The 14,002-nt window shown below is 39.8% G+C and overlaps 1 protein-coding gene and 1 pseudogene across 1 annotated transcript in view; both read right to left on the reverse strand.

Moving 5' to 3' along the window:
* Window positions 1–14,002, reverse strand: part of Clybl (citramalyl-CoA lyase) — a 231,589-nt gene that overhangs the window by 195,956 nt on the left and 21,631 nt on the right. The gene's annotated exons all lie outside the window — the stretch shown is intronic.
* On the reverse strand, window positions 2,865–3,441 carry LOC124985297 (hepatoma-derived growth factor-related protein 3-like; annotated as a pseudogene).

Raw genomic sequence — 14,002 nt, forward strand, 5'->3', positions numbered from 1 at the left:
CCCACCAATCTCTAGGGTTTAACTGTCCACTCCAAATCCAGTCCTCTTCCCACCAATCTCTAGGGTTTAACTGTCCACTCCAATCCCAGTCCTCTTCCCACCAATCTCTAGGGTTTCTGCAGAGGCAGGAGAGAAGAGTTCACGAGTCATGGGAGCAGAAAGCAGGACCACTTGGTCCAGTATGGCAAGGAAAAGGTAAGTCTCTAGGACGAGGCACTTCCAGAGGCGAGAATGTCTGGCTGGTAAAGAAGGTGAGGAGGGAATACAGGAAAAAGAAGATCTGAGCACAGCCGGCAGCTGGCTAGTGTGGCAAGGGGAGCCTGAAATGCCCACAGGTGGGCGGAACCCAGCACGTGCAGGGCCGGCTTCCAAGGCCTGGAGCTGAAGCTCTGGATCCCACTGTGAACAGAGGCCGGTAGCCTGAAGCTTGAGCAGGCCGGAAGGACCACGGACAGGGCGACAGAGAGGAAGGTGGAGTTGAGAAGGGTCTGGGTCGGCTGGCGGGACCTGAAGAAAGGTGTCTGGGCGTTGTTAAAAGGGGGAATCAGAGGAGGACACGGCTCCTGGTATGGGCAAGAGAGCGAGTGGTAGAACTGGAGCAGAACAGGCCCTGTGCCCTAGCGGCTGTCCCTCGCATCTGAGTCAGATGCATCCAGTCTGCGTGTAGGAAAGGGAGTGCGGAGGTCATTTCAGAGCAAGAGGTGGCCCCTGCGTGAAGGGGAAGCCCAGAGATGCGGGCAGAAGATACCAGAAAGGAAGAAAGGTCAGAGCCAGAAAACACTCGGGTGCCCCCTCCATGGCCTTTGTGATGTGACACAGCACACTGCTGACAGTAGGCAAGAACCCAGAATCCTGACCTTGGCCTACACATTCTGTATTTCTGTCATATTCGTTATAAGGTGGAGACGCAATATTACTTTTCCTCCTCCTTCCAAGAATCTCTACTTTTCTCAGCTATTTCATGACATTTAACAGTTAATTTTAAAAATAAAAGAAAGGATCTGAGGGTGTAGATCCATTGTAGAGCTAATGCTTAGCATGCATGAGGCCCTGGCTTCAATCCCCAGTACCAAAAACCAAAAAATAAAAGCGAAAGTAAGAAATACACATTAAAATATTCAAATGATCCAGAAACAAACAAAACAAACATTTAGTTCTCCCTTCCACATTCCAAACTCTCAATCTCTTCCCCACTACAAAGGGTTCTTGTGCATTCTCTTAAAAAAAAACTGAATATCTTCATCTGTACTTGAGGCTCCAACCTAGGGCCTCACATATGCTTTAGCACTGAGCTACATCCCCAGACCCCAGAACACACTTTCGTTTACCCAGATGGGGTCATGCTACAAGCACAACGTTTTGCTCATATAACATGTCATGTTGCTTGTCCATGTAATAGTCTATCTTCAGAGGCAGTTTGGTGTGGGGGTTGAGAGAACGGCCTTGGGAGTCAGTAAGTTTTCATGCAACCTCTGATACCAACAATCGTGTGACAACAGACAGGTTATTCTGTGTTTCAGTTTTTGCCTTTGTAAATGAGGTTAATATTGGTACCCACTTCATAGGATTATTTTAAGGGTTAAGCAAGTTAATATATCTAAAGCACTCAGAATACTAACTGCTCTATATTCATTATTACTATTACATGCTCACATCCACATATGTAGATCTGATCATTTTCTTTTTTCACACATTCCAATAAATTAATTCTGAAAAAGAAAAGTAATTTTTGGTTGTTGTTTTTGGTTTGGGGACTGAAGCCAGCAGTACTTTACCACTGAGTGACAACCCTAGTCCTTTTCATCTTTTAAATGTTGAGACAGGGTCTCACTCTTCCCGCCCGGGCCTCCTGATAGCTGGGATTACAGATATGCACCACCACACTCATTTTTTTTTTTTTGGTTTTGATGTTTCTTTTCAGTAACTTTTCAACTACAAATACTGAATATAAGAATGATTTTCCAGGGTTGGGGGTGAAGCTCAGTGGTACAGTGCTTGCCTAGTAAGCAGAAGGCCCTATGTTTGATCCCCAGCATGAGGGGGGGAAAAAAAAAAGATATTCCAAGGACAAGCGTAACAGGATCGATAAAACCCAAACTAATGAAATGTATACTTACAATATATACTGGCATAAGAATAAATAAAAATCATCAAATATCATAACAACAATAATGTACATATGCTAATGATTTATGGGTAAATATTAACCATTCTAATTCCAATTCCAAAAGAAAATAGAGTTCATTTTAAGCTATATTTAAAAGTCGATGCTTTGTCTGCTTTCCATAGGCCGCTGATTTCATATTTTAAATGTCAGGTCTCCACCTTGAGTGACAGAGGAGTGGAACTCATGAAAAAAAAAAAGGATCCTAGACATATAAGACATGTAGAAGTCAGTTTTAAAACCTTGGTAATTCTTGGTGGTTAAGTGCAACTTCATGCAACCAAATAACATGAAAGTAAAACAATAACCTTCAGAAAAGGCTAAAAAAAAAAAAAAATTTTTTTTTTTTGGTTTTTTTTTTTTTTGGTACTGGGGATTGAACTCAGGGGCACTCTGCCACTGAGTCACATCCCCACATCCCCAGCCCCTTTTTGTATTTTATTTAGAGAAAGGGTCTCACTGAGTTACTTAGGGTCTCACTAAGTTGCTGAGGCTGGCTTTGAACTCGAGATCCTCCTGTCTCAGCCTCCTGAGCCCCTGGGATTACAGGCATGCACCACCATCCCTCAAACACCAGAGAGCAATGTGAGTAGGGTGCATACAAACTGGGGTTCTGTCCACGAGAACTAGGAATACATTTAGTTCCTATCAAATCCAAGAACATAAGATGCCCAGTCATCTAAGCTTCCTGAGGCCTCCCTGACACACAGCATGTTAGGCAGCCAAGTCCTCCACTGATTTCCTGCAACTTTCAAGTGTCTTGTGTGTCCCTGTTGGCCTCTCCGCCCTGAGGCTGCTTTGATGTCTATTTGCAGTCTTTGCCGCCTTCGCCTCCTGGAGATTTCCAGGGCTCCTAGAGGATTTCCTTGAAGTGTGTGACTTCTCCACTCTTGAGTTGCCCTTTCCAGCTTCTCTCCTCACTGCCTGCATCTGAGGCATGCCTACCTTCTCCCTCAGTTTCTTAAGAGTTCACTGCCGAGTTGCTTGGAATCCAATAAATTTCACTCCTGGGTTATTGTCTATTTCCCACAGTCCATTAAATTATTTCCATGTGTTTGACTTTCCAAACATGTCTTTGTCTTATTTATATGGAAAAAGGTCTTTAGGTCCTAGAATTACAGTTTCATGGGTGCCAAAATATAAGATAGGACACTTGTGTGCTGCTTCCCAGTGCCCTCTAGGAGGTCGTCAATCCAGGAGAGGCCAGTGTGGGGAGCCTTCGTGTTGGTGAAGACCAGGTCGTCTGCTCTGTATTCCTGGGGCTGAGGACGCGACATCCTGGTCATTCCCCTTCCTGGTAAACCTCTGTGACCACTGAGACACTGGGAGGCCACACCTCTTCCTCCTGCAGGCAGTGCCCCCACAGACCTTAGCCTTGCGCATGGGCTTGATTATCTTCATCATTTTGGTGCTCTTCAACCCTTCTTGTAGATCAAATTATCATCTGGGGTGTTTTCCCTTCATGCTGAAGAAATTCCTTTAGCATTTCTTGTAGTGCAGATTCCTTGTAATACCTTCCCTTAGTTTTTCTTTAAAGACAAGTCTTTATGCTGACTGTGTGTGTGTGTGTGTGTGTGTGTGTAGTACTAGGGATCGAACCCAGGGGTGCTCTACCAATGAGCTACATTCCCAGGTTTTTGTTGTTGTTGTTTGTTTGTTTGAGACAGGGTCTCACTAAGTTGCTGAGCTGACCTTGAACTTGCAACCCTCCTGCCTTAGCCTCCCGAGTCACTGGGATCATAGGTGTATGCCATCAAGCTCAGTTTGGCTTCTTTTTTTTTTTTTTCAATTCCCCCTGACATGATGCCCATTATTTGCTTTTCTTTCTTTTTTTGGTACCAGGGATTGAACCCAGCCACTTCCCCAGCCGTTTTATATTTTAGAGACGGGGTCTCACCAAGTTGCTTAGGGTCCGCTGAGTTGCTGAGGCTGGCTTTGAACTCACGATCCTTCTGCCTCAGCTTCCTGAGCCACTGGAATTACATGTATGCCCAGCTCTTTCCACATTTTTTATTGGTGCACTGTAGTTTATCATAATGATAGGATTTGTTGTTACAGTTTGGGTTAAATTTTAAAGGAGAGTTTTGCTGGACACCAGAATCTGGGGCTGACAGTCATCTTTTAGTACATTTGCCTCCTTCTTTAAAAAAAACTTTTTGGATGTTGATGGACCTTTATTTTTTTTCCATTTATTTACATGAGGTGCTGAGAATCAAACCCAGTGCCTCATACACACTAGGCAAGTGCTCTACCACTGAGCCACGACCCCAGTCACAGTACATTTACCTTCCACTCTCCATTGTTTCTCATAGTTGTCACTGGTGTGGTGTGCATGCCAGTAATCACAAGGACTAGGGAGGCTGAGGTAGGAGGATTACAAGTTCGAGGTCAGCCTGAGCAATTTAGCAAGACTGTCTTAAAATAAAAATAAAAAGGTTTTTTTTTGTTTTTTTTTCTGGGTACTACTGCGAAGGCACCACAGCCACCCGGCAGAGGTCACCTGGAGGTCTGCTCTCTGGGTGCTGCTGCAGCCACAGTCGCTACTGCCGTTCCCCCACCTGCTGCCAATGTCACTGCCTACTGCAGCTGCCACTGACACCTGCCTCTACTGCTTCCACCACTGCCCGGAGGTCTGCTGCCAGGGAGACTCCGGGTTTGGTTGCACGTGGTGGTATCCATCTTGAGACACTGGTCAGAGCCTGGAGGTTCAGGGTGTCGGCGGGTTTGCTGCCACCACCTCTTGGGATGCAGCTGCCCCTGTCTGGGGACATGCCAGGACCTGGAGGTTCAGTGGCCGGGTGCCTGCGGGTCTGGCTGCACCCAGGGTCTTCCTCTGGGGAGTACTGGTTGCCGCCATCTAGTTGCCCTTTCTCAGGATTGCTCACTCTGGTGGACTCTCTCCAAATTCCAGTGGCATTGAGATCTTGGGTCTGCAATGTGGCCAAACTCAGGATGTATGAAGGCCAGATGGATGGGACAGTGACTGAGTCTTCCAGGGTCAGTCTGGGCCAGACAGTCTTATGAGACAGAAACTTTTTGAACACTGACAGGGTTCCATTTTCCATCAAGATTTATTTTATTTTTTTCTTCTCCAACAGCTCTCTCCAGCATATTTGGAGCAAGGTATTTTTCATGCATCAGTTTGTTGAGGATGGTGCTATATGCATGGGGTTTTGCAGTTCTGTTGTATTCTCATATTTTAAGTTTTTTCCTCTTTATATGTATTCTTCCTCTCACTTGTCAGTCTTCCTGGATTCCCTATTTTCTCCACCTAACAGCCAATCTCTGTCGGTTCCTCTTCCATTCTTCCTGTAGATTTTTACTTCTAGCTTCTCTCCTTCTCCCTCATGAACATCACATCCTATACTATCTCTGTTCTCTCTTTGTCCATCATTTGAAATTTCAAACACTTAAGCAACTTTTCTGTTTATATTATAGACAGTGATTGAACTCATCATTTCTATTTATAGTAAGAAAGCAGCAGACACCTCAGTGGGAGTTATTATTAGATTTAAGGCTATATATTGTTTACATTGGGTGCTGCTGATGTTGGTCTCCCATTTAAAGGTGGGCTACTGGAAATCTTCAGGGATAATATAGGTCTACAGGATAGAATCTGTACTGCCTCAGATCCATACAACTAGATGGGAAAACACACAAGCAACATGAAAAAACAAGGGAATAAAGTGCCCCAAACAAAGCAAGAAGCCCCAATAAAAGAATTCACTGACAATACAGTAGCGAAACTGTCTGAGAATGAGTTTAGAATGTACATAGTTAAACTGATCTGAGAAGTAAAGGATGGTATAAAGAGTAAAATCAAAGAGAAAATAAAGGAAGTGAAAGATCACTTCAATAGAGAGTTAGAGATTCTGAAAAAAACAAAACAAAACAGCAGAAATCCTCAAAATGAAGGAATCAATAAATCAAATTTTAAATTCAATAAAAAGCATCACCAACAGACTAGACCATTTGGAAGCCAGAACCTCTGTCAATGAAGACAAAATATTTAATATTGAAAATAAAGTTGATCATGCAAAGATGGTAAGAATTCATGATCAGAACTTCCAAGAATTATGGGATAACAAGACCAAATTTAAGAATTATCAGAATAAATGAAGAAGCAGAGATACAAACCAAAGGAATATACAATCTTTTTTTCAATGACATAATATCAGAAAATTTCCCAAACCTAAAGAATGAAATGGAAAATCAAATACAGGAGGCTTACAGGACCCCAAATGTATAAAATTACAGCAGACCCACACCAAGACACATTTTTAAAAAATTTATTTATTTTGATTCATTGTACACAAATGAGGTACAACTGTTGTCTCTGGTTGTACATGAAGTAGAGTCACACCATTTGTGTAACCAAGACATTTTAATGAGAATGACTAAAACAGAGAATAAGAATAAAATCTTAAAGGCATGAGAGGAGAAAAAGCAAATTATGTACAGGGGAAACCAATTTGGATCTGAACTGATTTCTCAACCCAGATCCTCAAAGCTAGGAGGTCATGGAACAACATATTTCAAACTCTGAAAGAAAATGGATGCCAACCAAGAATTTTATATCCAGCAAAATTAAGTTTCAGATTTGAAAATGAAATAAAAACCTTCCATGATAAACAAAAGTTAAAAGAATTCACAATTAGAAAGCCTACACTACAGAACATTCTTAACAAAATATTCCATGAGGATGAAATGAAAAAAAAAAAAAAAAAGTGAAAACCAAAAAAAAAAAGTGAAAACCAGCAAAGGAAGGAACTACACTAGAGGAAAAGCTAATCAAAGGAGAAACTAAATCAAATTAAAAGCCAGAAATAAACTAAAATGACCAGAAATACAAATCATATCTCAATAATAATCTTGAAAGTTAATGGCCTAAACTCATTAATCAAAAGACACAGACCAGTAGATTGGATTAAAAGATAAGAAGCAACAACATGCTATCTCGAAAAGACTCACCTCACAGGCAAAGACATCCACAGACTGAAGATGAAAGGATGGGAAAAAACATATCACCCGAATGGATTACGTAAACAAGCAGGTTTTCCATCCTCATATCAGACAAAGTGGACTTCAAGCCAAAGTCAATCAGAAGGAACAAAGAAGGACATTTCATTCTACTCAACGGAATTATACATCAGCAAGACATAATGATTATAAATATTTATGCCACAAACAATGGAGCATCAATGTACATCAAACAAACCCTTCTCAATTTCAAGAACCAAAGAGACCACAACACAATAATACTGGGGAACTTCAACACACCTCTCTCACCACTGAATAGATCTTCTAAACACAAACTAAACAAAGAAACTATACAATCAATAATTTAAACTTAACAGATATATAGAATATTTCATCCATTGACAAGCAAATATACTTTTTCTCAGCAGCACGTGGATTCTTCTCTAAAATAGAGCATATCTTATGCCACAAAGTAACTCTTAGTAAATACAAAAAAAAAAAAAAAAAAGGAGATAATACCCTGCATTCTATCAGATAATGAACTGAAATTAAAAATCAATGATAAAATGAAAAATAGAAGCTACTCTAACACATGTAGACTAATCCACTATTGAATGATGAATGGATAGTGAAGAAATCAAGGATGAAATAAAAAAATACTTAGAGGTAAATGAGAATACTGAGACAACATACCAAAATCTCTGGGACACTATGAAGGCAGTAAAAAAAGGAAAGTTTATTGCTTTGAGCTCATTTATTAAAACAATAAAAAGTCAACAAATAAATGACCTAACATTACATCTCAAAGTCCTAGAAAAAGAAGAACAAATCAACACCAAAACAGTAGAAGACAGGAAATAATTAAAATCAGAGCTGAATTCAATGAAATTGAAATGAAACAAAAGACTCACCAAAACAAAAAGTTGGTTCTCTGGGGGGAGGGGGGGGGGAAAAAAAAAATCAATGAAATTGATAAACCCCTAGCCATACTAACGAAGAGAAAAAGAGAAAACCCAAATTATTAAAATATGTGATGAAAAAGGAAATATCACAATGGACACAACTGAAATACAGAAGATAATTAGGAACTATTTTGAAAAATTATATTCCAATAAAAGAGAAAATATTCAAGAAAGACATCGACAAATGCCTAGAGATATATGACCTACCCAAACCGAATCAGGAGGTCATACATGATTTAAACAGAACAATTTCAAATAATGAAATAGAAAATGCCATCAAAAGCCTACCAATTAAGAAAAGACCAAGACTAGACAGATTCTCAGCTGAGTTCTAGAAAACCTTCAAAGAAGAACTAACACCAATACTCCTCAAAGTATTACATGAAATAGAAAAGGAGGGAACCCTTCCAAACTCATTCTATGAGGCTAGTATCACCCTAATACCAAAACCAGACACACACATCAAGAAAGAAAATCTCAGATCAATATCCCTGATGAACCTAGATGTAAAAATTCTTAATAAAATTCTGTCAAATTGCATACAAAAACATATTAAAAAGATAATGTACCACAATCAAGTGGGGTTCATCCCAGGGATGCAGGATCAGTTCAACATCCGGAAATCAATAAACATAATTCATCATATCAATAGACTTAAAAACAAGAATCATATGTTCATCTCAATAGATGCAGAAAAAGCATTTGACAAAATACAGCACCTCTTCATGTTCAAAACACTAGAAAAACTAGGGACAGTAGGAACATACCTCAACATTGTAAAAGCCATATATGCTAAACCCAAGGCCTACACAATTCTAAACGGAGAAAAACTGAAAGCATTCCCTCTCAAAACTGGAACAGGATAAGGATGCCCTCTTTCACCATTTTTAATTCAACATTGTCCTTGAAACTCTAGCCAGAGCAATTATACAAATGAAAGAAATTAAAGGCATACAAATAGGTAAAGAAGAACTCAAACTATCACTATCTGCCGATGAACGATTCTATATTTAGAAGTTCCAAAAAATTCCACCAGGGTTGGGGCTGTGGCTCAGTGGTAGAGCACTTGCATGTGTGAGGCATTGGGTTCGATTCTCAGCACCACAAATGAATAAATAAAGGTCCATTAACGACTAAAAAAGTATTTTTAAAAATTCCACCAAAAACTTTCTAGAACTAATAAATTAATTCAGCAAAGTAACAGGATATAAAGTCAATACCCATAAATCAAACACATTCCTTTACATCAATAATGAATCCACTGAAAGAGAAATAAAGAAAACTACCCCATTCATGGTAGCCTCAAAAAAATAAAATAAAATACTGGGAACCAATCTAACAAAAGAGGTGAAAGACCTCTACAATGAAAACTACAGAACACTAAAGAAAGAAATTGAAGAAGACCTTAGAAGATGGAAAGACCTCCCATACACCTGGATAGGCAGAATTAATGTTGTCAAAGTGGCCACCAAAAGTGTTATACAAATTTAACGTAATCTCTATTAAAATTTCAATGACATTCTTCATAGAACTAGAAAAAGCAATCATGAAATGCATTTGGAAAAATAAGAGACCCAGAATAGCCAAAGCAATTCTTAGCAAGAAGAGTGAAGCAGGCATCACAATACCAGACCTCAAACTACAGAGCTAGAGTAATAAAAACAGCACGGCACTGGCACCAACAGACACAGAGACCAATGGTACAGAATAGAACACACAAAGACAAATTCCCATAAATACCACTATCTCGGTTGGTTCAGTGGTAGAGCCCTTGCCTGGCATGTGTGAAGCCCTGGGTTTGATACTCAGCACCACATAAAAATAAATAAAACTAAACAAAAGATACATCAACAACTAAATATATATATATATATATATATATATATATATATATATATATATATATATATTTAAAAAATAACAATTATCTCACACTAGACAAAGGCACCAAAAACATTCACTGGAGAAAAGATAGCCTATTCAACAAATGGTATTGAATGGGAAAAATGGAAAGCCACATGTAACAAAATAAAATTAGATCTTTATCTCTCACCCTGCACCAAACTCAACTCACAGTGGATTAAAGACTTGGGCATTAGAACACAGACCATGCACCTACTAGAAGAAAAAGTAGGCCCAAATCTTCACCATGTCGGCCTAGGATCTGACTTGGTTAACAAGACCACTAAAGTGCAAGAAGTTACATTAGGAATCAATAAATGGGAGGGATTCAAACTGAAAAGCTTCTTCTCAGCAAACGAAACAATCAATAATGTGAAAAGAGAGCCTAAAGATTGGGAGAAAATCTTTACCACATGCACCTCAGATAAAGCATTCATCTCCAGGATGTATAAAGAACTCAAAAACTTAACACCAAAGAAACAAATAAGCCAGTCAATAAATGAGCTAAGGAAATGAAGAAATACTTTACAGAAGAAGATATATAATCAATCAACAAACATATGAAAAAATGTTCAACATCTCTAGCAATTAGAGAAATGCAAATCAAAACTAAGATTTCATCTCCAGTCAGAATGGCAATTATCAAGAACACAAGCAACAATACATGTTGGCGAGACGTGGGGAAAAGGCACACTCATACATTGCTGGTGGGAATGCTAAATGGTGCAGCCACTCTGGAAAGCAGTATGGAGATTCCTCAGAAAACTTGGAATGGAATCACCACTTGACCCAGCTATCCCACTCCTCAGTTTATACCCAAAGGACTTAAAATCAGCATACTACAGTGACGCAGCCACATCAATGTTTATAGCACCTCAACTCACAATAGCAAAACCATGGAATCAACCTAGGTGCCCTTCAATAGAAAAATGGATAAAAAAAAAAAAAAAAAAAATATATATATATATATATACACACACACATACATGATGAAATATTACTCAGCTTTAAAGAAGAATGAAATTATGGCATTTGCCAATAAATGGATGGAGTTGGAGAATATGCTAAGCAAAATAAGCCAAACCCAAAAAACCAAAGGCCAAATGTTTTCTCCGATATGTGGATGCTAATTCACAATGGGGGGGGGGCACTAAGGAAGAATAGAGTTACTTTATATCAGATAGAGGGGAGTGAAGACAGGGGAAGGGGTATGAGGGTAGGAAGGACAGTAGAGTGAGACAGACATTATTACTTCATGTACATATATGATTGCATGACTGATGTGCTCCTACAATATGTTCAATCAGAAAAATGAGAAATTATACTCCATTTATGTATGATTTATCAAAATGTATAAGTGTATTCTATTGTCATATACAACTAATTAGAATAAATAAATAAATAAGTAAAAATAAAAAGGGTTGGGGAAATGGCTCAGTGGTAAAGTGCCCCTGGGTTCAATCCCTAGTACCACAAAAACAAACTTATCTTGCTGGGGGTTTGTTGATTGACCTGTAAGTTAACATATTTCATTAAATTTGCAGAGTTCCTGGCCATTACTCTCTCAAGTATTTTTCTGCCCATTCTTTCTGGGCTTTCCTCTGGAGCTCTGGCTGCACACGTTAGACGGCTTGATATCCCATAGGCCTCTGAGGCCTTTTCCTCAATCTTTTTTCTGTTTCTCAAACTGAGTAATTACTGTTGACCTGATTTTTATTTTTATTCTTTTGCCGTGCTGGGGATCAAACCCAGGGCCTTAAGTATGCCACGCAAGCACTCTACCAGTGAGCTACACCTCAGTTCAAACAATTTTTCGGTCTGAGAACTCTTCTGATACCTGGTACTGAGCTTGGCCAGTAAAAATTTCAATTTAGGTAATGTACTTTTTATTTTTAGCTCTTTTCCTAAAATTCACAATTTTCACTTTTTTTTTTTTTTTGTACTGGGAATTGAACCAAGGGGTATTAAACCACTGAGCCACGTCCCCAACCCATTTTTTATTTTGAGACAGGGTCTCACTGAGTTGCTTAGGGTCTCGCTAAATTGCTAAGGCTGACCTTGAACTTGTGATCCTCCTGCCTCAGCCTCCCAAGTCCCTGGGATTATAGGCACGCACCACAACACCAGGCCATTTTCACAATTTTAAGATATACAATTCAGTGACATTAGGGCACTTTACAAGGTTATGCAAGGACCTTTGCCACCTATCATTCCAAAAGGAGACCTGACACTCATCAGGCAGTCACTCCCATTCCTGCCTCCCTGAGCCGTGGCAATCACTAAACACTCAGCTCTTTTTCATAGTTTCTATTTCTAAGCTGATATTCCCTGATTGTTATTGTGAGTATATATTCTACTAACTCACTGAACATATTTAGATATAGATATTTTTAAGTCCTTGTCTGTTAGTTACAACACCCAAATCATCTTGAGTTTGGCTTTTTTTCCCCCTGAACTGGGGATTGAACCCAGGGACACTACCCAGCCTTTTATTTTATGTTATTTTGAGACAAGTTCTCACTAAATTGCTGCAACTGGCCTTGAATTTAAAATCATCCTGCCTCAGCCTCCAAAGTCTCTAGGAGTACAGGTTATGTGCCACCATGCCCAGCTCTGAGTTTGGCTTCTATTAACTGCTTTTCCCCCCTTATTTACCTATCTAGTGATTTTCTTTTTCTCTTTATACCAGGGATTGAACTCACTTAACCACTGAGCCTCATCCCCAGCCCTATTTTGTATTTTATTTAGAGACACGGTCTCACTGAGTTGCTTAGTGCCATGTAGTTGCTGAGGCTGGCTTTGAACTCGCCATCCTCCTGCCTCAGCCTCCCGAGCTACTGGGATTCCAGGCGTGTGCCACTGTGCCCAGCTCTAGTGATTTTTGATAGAACACTGGGTACTAGGAGTGATATGGTGTCCACATTCTGGATTCTGCACATTCCTCTGAAGAGAGCTTTTAGTTCTGGCACGGTTTACATGGCCAAATACAAACACCAAATTCTGCCTCCTTTGTGGTGAGCAGCAGCTCAGATCTTTACTCTGTTCTTTCCGCTTCCAGCTACTACCTTTTTTTTTTTTTTTTTTTTTTTTTAAATCAGGCCCCTGGGGATTTCCCCTGCACACACAGTTTAGTGATGAGCCAAGGAATGGTGCCACTTTATGTGAAGACTTTGGAGCTTGCCTGTTCTGTAGCTCCTGCTCTCTGGAATCTCCCTCCCGATTTTCTGGCCCCTCTGCTAGTCTCTACTGCTGCCCTCCAACACCTCAACACAGGAATACTGTGGCTTTCTGCCATTTAAGTTAGGTAGATTTGGGAGTGCCTTCTGGTTAGAAGCCATAAACTTGCAACCTTTATCCACTGTAGTTTCTTTGAACCTCCATCCCCACTTTCTGTCTGATTTTGCTTGCTTTCTGGAACCTTACAAAAAAATTGGTTTTAAAAATATTTTATGCAGATCTTATAAATGTAGATTTGTGCTGATTCCTATGACTCTAGAACAACAAAGCTACTCAGCATTCATGGAAACTACATTGTCTTCACAGCTACATCATTACTATGTATGACTATACCATAATTTATGAATTTTAGTTTATGGACATTTTATAATAGTATCTTTTTTTGGTAACAGTAAAATAATACTCCTTTCCAAAGATGCCATCTTGCGGGGTGTGGTGCTGCATCCCGTAATCCCAGCTACCCAGGAGACTGAGGCAGGAGAATTACAAGTTCAAAGACAGCCTTGAACCTGAGTCCAATGGAAAAAGCAACTCATTAAGACTTGTCTCAAAATTTGAAAATGTAGCTTAATGGTAGAGCACTGGCCCTGCATGCATGGGGTCCTGGGTTCAAACCCCAGTACTACCAAAACCAAACCAAAACTAAACAAAGGTGTCTAAACTAGCTGGCTGAAATGTAGTGGTTTAGCGAACAGGCTTCAGAGACAGGGGTCTGGGGCCATCTCCATTCTTTAGTGTGTAAGTTTGAAGAAGTGGG

The sequence above is a fragment of the Sciurus carolinensis genome, chromosome 5 (genome assembly GCF_902686445.1).
Source record: "Sciurus carolinensis chromosome 5, mSciCar1.2, whole genome shotgun sequence".
In the NCBI taxonomy this organism is placed as follows: Eukaryota; Metazoa; Chordata; class Mammalia; order Rodentia; family Sciuridae; genus Sciurus; species Sciurus carolinensis.